The following is a 6,610-nucleotide window of genomic DNA, read 5'->3' as shown; positions in this document are numbered from 1 at the left end:
GTCGAAGAGACAAAAACATAAACAGAGGAAGAGGCAAAGAAGGAAGTCCATAAAGAGAACAAAGACAAAGGCAGAAGCAGAGTTGGAGGCACAACAGAAGGAAGCTCTCATTACAAAGCACAAGGAACAGAACCAATGTGGTTTTGCAGATGTTTTTAAACTTACTATTGATTTCCAGTGTGCAGGTACACAAAATATTTTTGAAGAACAATTAAAATTCCTTGAAGCATGGCTTGCAACACCATGTCTAGATGAAGTTTGCATTGAAGCTGCAGAAATGAATGTTGAAGACAACATGCATGATGAAGAAATTAATGAAATTTTGTCGTGAAGAGATGAAATTTTGTTATGATCTTGTGTTGTAGCAGATTGATGATGAAAAGAGCACTACAAAAGATAACATGTGGCAACAGCGCACATACAAGTGATTTTTTGAAGAAGTCTAGGACATGCTTAGACAACGTGGAAGAATGGAAGACCTGCACCAGCAAATGAAGAAATTGAGATTTGAAGGATACAACCAAGAGAAAATGTTTAAACAATTTCGAGGGTACGAAATCTGGAAAAAGAGAAGAAGAAAATGAAATGTAGTTGAAATCAATTTTTGCTCAGACATAGACCAACAATTTTCTTAATTAAATTTTTATGTGGTTGTAATTAAGGGACCACCTGTTAAGTGTCAAAACCATCTCTCCAAGTTTCCTAGTTCAATTTCACTTTGTCCAAGTTGAATCGAGTTTAACTCGAATCATCATTTATTACTATGTTTCCAATGTAATCTTATTTAACTCATTCGTAATACTCAGAAGATGAAATCCTCTGCACTAAATTTTGTTTTCTTCAATTTTTGTCATCTTACTTTTAAGCTTTTTAGCATACAAATTATAATTCAATAATTAATTTTTTTTGACAATTTTAATAAAAACAAAAACATAACCAAAAAAAAACCTTATTAAATCCATTAAAACAACTTTAAAATATCCTGAAAATATAATCCATATGTACTATCATGGTCAAATCCGTATGTACTGTAAAACGAATCGATCATTGACTAATAATGCGGCCAAATCCCCCAAATTTGATAATTATGGTTAAAACAATACCATCGAGTTTTAAAACATTTTCCAAAACGTTCAAAAGCACAAACATAAAGCTTAATCAGCACATTTTTTTAACAGAGATTTCTCGAACAAACCTTTCTTTAAAGCCGTGGAGCCTTTCGATCTTTTGACTTTTCGTTGCCTTTGACCCTACGGGAGTGTCGTTGATCGAATATAACGCGGCTGCTATTACTGCTGGGTGCGCTAGTAACGGTCGTCAAATTTATTAATTAAAAAATTATGATTTTCTACTTCGGCTGCAATGGCTTTCACATTGACCAAATTGATGTGTTGGAGATCTGATGCAAATTCCCCTTGAGGCAGTTTCTCTTTAGCTTTTTTGGGCGTTTCGAGTTTGCTTGAGCGTTCTTTGCGGTTCTCTTAGGAGTTTTGCAGGCTGAGCTCTTAGAGATTGAAATTTGAAAGTATATGTTCTTTTCATAATTCTCAAAACAACTAAATAAATTAAATACGAAACCGTAATAATTAATAAATCACTTCCCACCAAACTAAAACTGGACTAAACTAAAACTATCCATGACACATATGTCATAAACACATAGCAGACAACTAACTAAATGGTAGTTGGAATTACTTCTTCCAACATCAATGGCCACCTACCACAAATGAAACCATATTTCCATGTTGGAATTATGACGACGTTTCCGGCAACATCTGGTGAAGAAACTTCATCAGGTTGTTGTAAGAAGATCCTCCAACCTGGCATGCTACAGTTGCGCTATCCCTCAGCTCCAATATGTTTTTCCTAGTCAGCTTTACTTCCTCATAGTCGGAATTCATCAGTCTCCTCACCAATGCCTCCACGCTTTCTCTGGACACCTCCTCGGGCATCTCGAATCCGATCTTCCAAATATGATCAACAAACCTTCTGTTTGTCTGCTGCTCGCAAAAGTAGGGCCAGCAGATCATGGGAACTCCCGCGCATATACTCTCCAGTGTGGAGTTCCATCCACTGTGCGTCAAAAATCCACCCACGGATGGGTGAGACAGGACTTTATATTGCGGTGCCCAACTAACAAAGAAACCACGGCCCTTGCTTCTCTCAATGAAATCCCGAGGCAGGGCAGCAGACTGCCCCCGAACGAGGTCCGGTCGGATAGCCCACAAGAAGGGTTGATTGCTCGCCTCCAATCCCCATGCAAACTCCGCCAACTGCTCGTCCGATAGAACTGTAATACTCCCAAAGGATACATACACTACAGACGATACTCTCTGTTTGTCCAGCCAATCATGACACCGAGTTTCCTCTTTCCATATGTTGCTATTCACTGTTGTATCTCCTGCCGAGAGTAAAAGAGGACCGATGGACAATACTTTTCCTGGCAAATTTATTGTTGAGTTCCCTCAACACCGGCCCTTCTAAATCGTCGAAAGTGTTAAGCAAAATCAGTGACGCCTGGTGCGTGCTCTTTCCCGTGTTTAATAAGCATTGAAACATGAAATCGGAGGAGTCTGTTACTGTAATGAAGGCCGGCAGATCTTTGCGGCGCAGTGCTTTCAATCCCGGAATACAAGAGATGAGTTTGTCCTTGGATTGATCATAGATCTCTTTCTCGTCTGTTCAAACATTATAGTTCAGATCGTAATAAAGATCAGATATTTTTTATAAACAGTACTCCGTTTAATGAAAACCAGTGATAGAGTTAGACGACATTAAAGTACAATACTAACAAACTAATAAGCATAGTATAGTTTATGGAAACGTAAATAAGAGATATAATATTTATTGGTGAAAATGAAATACTGAAATACATTTAGACAATTACTAGTTAAATACCCTTTTCTCGAAACATACCTTTGATGGGAATGTAACCTTCATCGATGAGCAAAGGCATATGGATATACGCAGAGAAACCGCAAGCACTCGGTGTCCAGAAGGTGTGAGAATAATGCAGATATGAATGGTTGTACAAAACAAAATTTAAAGCAGATGGTACAATTGATAAATTTAAGGCAAGATTAGTAGCAAAAGGATATGCTCAACAGGAGGGAATTGATTATGAAGACACTTTTGCACCTGTAGCTAAGTTGAATACAATTAGATTATTGATTGCCTTAGCCACAAAACATAATTGGAATATACATCAAATGGATGTCAAATCTGCTTTTCTAAATGGTGATTTACAGGAAGAAGTTTATTTGGTTCAACCTGAAGGGTTTGTCAAACAGGGACAGGAGCATCTGGTTTGCAGGTTAAGAAAGGCATTGTATGGTTTGAAACAGGTACCAAGATCATGGTATGTAAAGATAGATACCTTCTTTCTTCAGAATGGGTTTGTGAAAAGCAAAAATGATCCTAACTTGTATGTTAAGAAAGATGAAAAAGGAAATGTTGCTTTAATATCTTTGTATGTGGATGATCTCATTATAACAGGCAGTGCTCACAAGTTAATTGAAGAAATTAAAGTTCAGTTGTCACAGGATTTTGAAATGAAAGATTTGGGTGAAATGCATTACTGTTTAGGCATTGAGGATCACGTTGTTGAAGAAATCACTGAGATTAAAACTTGCCCGGTTGTTAGAAGTTTTATTGGATCTACTTTCAAAGATGACTGCATTTTGGTGACTCCTTCGTTGGTTCCTCATGGAAAGTGGGGAGAACATGAATTAAATTACCTCGTTCGAGATCTTGCATTGCCTCTCAATCCAAAAGAGGTTGTTGATGTTAAGTATGTAAGCAAGGAGCAAATGAATTTCATAAGGAAACCCAAAAAGGTGAAGATGAAACTGCACTAGCAATGGAAAAGGAACAAGCATGGACCTTTTAATAAGAAGGCAAAAATGAAATGTTTTGTTGTAAGCCTAGCTGAGACTTAGACCAGCAGGCAAGTTAAAGTTTAAGTCGTCATGATTAATAATATAGTTTCTTGTATATCGTGCTATAGTATATATTTGTTATACAGTTGGAATTAAGGGGGAGTGGTAGAAAGGTATTAATTCCAACTACCCTCTGTTAATGCAGTAGTTAGATCAATCTAGAGAATACAGCAGATGTTCAAAGTACAAGTTCTAGAAGTCAGTTAGGTATGGTAGAATCAGTTAGGTATGGTAGAAAATCCATTTCTCCATTAAGGGAGGATGTGAGAATAATGCAGAAATGGTTAGTTATGAGTGGTTGAACTGAATTAGTTTTAGGTGGTTAAACAGAATTAGTTATGAGTGGTTAGGAATTAGTTTGTGTTTTAACTTATATAAGTGTGATGTAATTGAGCAAAGTTATTAATTAAATTGTGTCAGTTTTCTGTTTTATTTGAAGGCAACCCAGGGAACCCCATATTTCTGGACGATCTGCTGCATATAACGAGAGAAGTTGCCATCTGCAACGATGAGCGAGATGGGAGGAACGCTGCTCGCTGAATGCTTCAGATTTTCAATTATTCTTTCTACGTTGGGAGGGCCATGTTTATGAATCGACTCCCAGAGTTCGGGAATATTGAGGGTGCGACCATGATCAGGCGGAAGGCCATCGGGAAAGCTCTCGAATCTGATCTTCTCACTAGACTTGGGGTTCAGGAGGCGGTGGTTGAAATCTGTGTTAAGAAAAGTCACGAGAACATTTCTGGAGATCAAAACGTTGGCCAGCTGCATAAAGGGATTTATGTGACCCTGTGCAGTATGCGTTAATAACAGTCCATCACTGATACCACAAGCAAAAATCAGACATTCAAGTAGACTTGAATAGCTACTATTCGCATGTGAAGGATTTCAGAAAGATTTATAACGATTTATGAAATTTCGCAGGGGTTATTTTGCAGTGAATAACCCTTGAGCTTTCGTAGGGGTTATTTTGCAGTGAATAACCCTTGTGCTTCAGCAGTGGTTATTTTGCAAGGAATAACCCTTGAGCTTAAGTTGATTGTGGATTCTTTAAATATTATGTTAAGATTTAGATCAATGTTATGTTATGATTTAGATGAATATCTTCCTAAAAATCCTAAATAAAAATAAAGATACTGTGTAAATAACAATAGTCAAAATTTTGGTCAAATTCAGTAGACATAAAGATGCCGGTAAATAACAACACAGTCAAAATTAAAGTAAAGATAATGTGTGAATAACAACACAGTCAAAATTTTGGTCAAATTCGCTAGACATAAAGATGCCGGTGAATAACAACACAGTCAAAATTAATGTAAAGATACTGTGTGAATAACAACACAGTCAAAATTAATGTAAAGATACTGTGTGAATAACAACACAGTCAAAATTTTGGTCAAATTCGGTAGACATAAAGATGCCGGTGAATAACAACACAGTTAAAATTAAAGTAAAGATACTGTGTGAATAACAAAGTCAAAATTTTGGTCAAATTCGGTAGACATAAAGATGCCGATGAATAACAACACAGAAAAAATTCTGATCAAATTCCGTGGAAACTTACCATTGCATGGCTTGGTGAAAAATGAATCAAACCCGAGAAGCTTGATATTTCCAAATCTAAGTCCTAATCCGATCCTTGCTGGAAGCTTCTGTCAACTTTTGGTACACGCATTGGACATAATGCAAATATATCAATCTCAAATGCCAAAATCTCTGTTACGACATAATGCATAATCAGGATGTAAATCAGAATAACTCTGCGGAGAGCAAACCATTACATTTTATTCAATTTTTCAATCACTTGGATTACTCTGAGTGACTTTCAACTATTATTAAATTAGAGATGTCTTGGTAGGCGTGCGCACTTTCTCTCAGATTGTCCAAATAAAAAAAATTAATTGAAAGCGGAGATTAAACCAATCACATTGAGTAATCCGTTAAATTTAAATTACTTATATCTTGCCAAATTGATGTTGTCCTATCTTAAAAGCGAAACCTCTTCTGTTCAATTAAAAAATAATTAATTGAAAGCTAAGTTTGAACTAATATGAATGTGGCCGTGTCAGCCATATGTTTAAATATTGTATATCACAATAAACCTTCTACACGTCTCTCGAGTAAATGCATTTCCCATCCACGAAGAAAATAATAATATTTAATTGAAAACTTTTGAAACCAGAAACGGTGATTGAAAGTTTTGGCTGAATAAATTGAGACATCGAGAATGTGAATTTAAGTCCACGTACCAAAACAAAAACTTAATCTACAGTAGAGCTGCCTAAGATGCCCTTGTGTCTATATAACCGGATAGGAGTCTCTCTAATGGAATTGAGTAATTTAATTTTTTACTTAATTTAATTTTTTTCTTTATTTTTTTTTGGATGGGATGGGTAAACTTAAAAATATCAGTGTATTTTAGTCTTAGCCATTCTATTCATGGATGGTATTCACACCACTAATTTTTTTTTTGCATATCTAAATCATATGTTTAAACTTCGCTTAAATTATTTTTTTACAAATCAATATTAAAAATTTATCATACAAGTTAGTTTTAGACAAGTATGAAGATTAGAGAAATAGAATTTAAAACAAAAATGTTAAAACATTTATTTTATTGAAACATGGTTGGACATTGTTGTGCTTTATTTTTTAAAAGTGTGAGTTTCAAA

General features: G+C 35.7%; 1 pseudogene across 1 annotated transcript; it reads right to left on the bottom strand.

The window, feature by feature from the left end:
• Nucleotides 1–1,068: 1,068 nt before the first annotated feature.
• Nucleotides 1,069–4,826, bottom strand: LOC149263491 (7-deoxyloganetin glucosyltransferase pseudogene; annotated as a pseudogene). Its single transcript, XR_016249683.1, has 3 exons — nt 4,379–4,826; nt 2,917–3,000; nt 1,069–2,678 (listed from the first exon to the last, which is right to left on the bottom strand). The product of XR_016249683.1 is annotated as a 7-deoxyloganetin glucosyltransferase pseudogene (transcript).
• Nucleotides 4,827–6,610: the final 1,784 nt, after the last annotated feature.

Source organism: Pinus tabuliformis, chromosome 6 (genome assembly GCF_031772625.1).
Source record: "Pinus tabuliformis cultivar Carrire ecotype Pingquan chromosome 6, CPIR1, whole genome shotgun sequence".
NCBI lineage: Eukaryota > Viridiplantae > Streptophyta > Pinopsida > Pinales > Pinaceae > Pinus > Pinus tabuliformis.
This window is presented reverse-complemented; position numbering and strand designations above follow the sequence as displayed.